The sequence below is a fragment of the Arachis stenosperma genome, chromosome 2 (genome assembly GCF_014773155.1).
Source record: "Arachis stenosperma cultivar V10309 chromosome 2, arast.V10309.gnm1.PFL2, whole genome shotgun sequence".
Taxonomy (NCBI): Eukaryota; Viridiplantae; Streptophyta; class Magnoliopsida; order Fabales; family Fabaceae; genus Arachis; species Arachis stenosperma.
The window spans coordinates 50332329-50333071 of record NC_080378.1 but is presented as its reverse complement, the minus strand read 5'-3'; the positions used below and the strand labels follow the sequence as shown (position 1 = coordinate 50333071).

At 40.2% G+C, this 743-nt stretch overlaps 1 non-coding gene across 1 annotated transcript; it reads left to right on the top strand.

The window, feature by feature from the left end:
• The first annotated feature begins 329 nt into the window (after nucleotides 1-329).
• Nucleotides 330-433, top strand: LOC130964156 (small nucleolar RNA R71). Its single transcript, XR_009080263.1, has one exon. It is a non-coding gene; the product is annotated as a small nucleolar RNA R71 (small nucleolar RNA).
• The last annotated feature ends 310 nt before the right edge of the window (nucleotides 434-743 follow it).

Genomic DNA, 743 nt, shown 5'->3' with positions numbered 1-743 from the left:
CCTCTTTAGTACTGTTGGATGCATTTTGCCATCCATTCAGACTTTGAGAAATCATGTTGACTTGCTGAGTCAACATTTTATTTTGAGTCAATATGGCATTCAGAGCATCAATTTCAAGAACTTCCTTCCTCTGAGGCGTCCCATTATTCCCGGAATTCCTCTCAGAAGTGTACATGAATTGGTTATTTGCAACCATGTCAATGAGTTATTGAGCTTCTGCAGGCATTTTCTTTAGGTGAATGGATCCACCTGCAGAATAGTCCACTGACATCTTAGAGAATTTAGATAGACCATAATAGAATATATCCAAAATGGTCCATTCAGAAAGCATGTCAGAAGGACACCTTTTGGTCATCTGCTTGTATCTTTCCCAAGTTTCATAGAGGGATTCACCATCTTTTTGTTTGAAGGTCTGAACATCCACTCTGAGCTTGCTCAACTTTTGAGGAGGAAAGAACTTAGCCAAAAAGGCTGCAACCAGCTTATTCCATGAGTCCAGGCTATCTTTAGGTTGTGAATCCAACCATATTCTAGCTATGTCTCTCACAGCAAAGGGAAAAAGCATGAGCCTGTAAACTTCAGGATCTACTCCATTAGTCTTAACAGTCTCACAGATCTGCAAGAACTCAGTTAAAAACTAGTAGGGATCTTCTGATGGAAGTCCATGGAACTTGCAGTTCTGTTGCAGTTGAGCAACTAGTGGAGGTTTTAGCTTAAAATTGTTTGCTTCAATGGCAGGGATT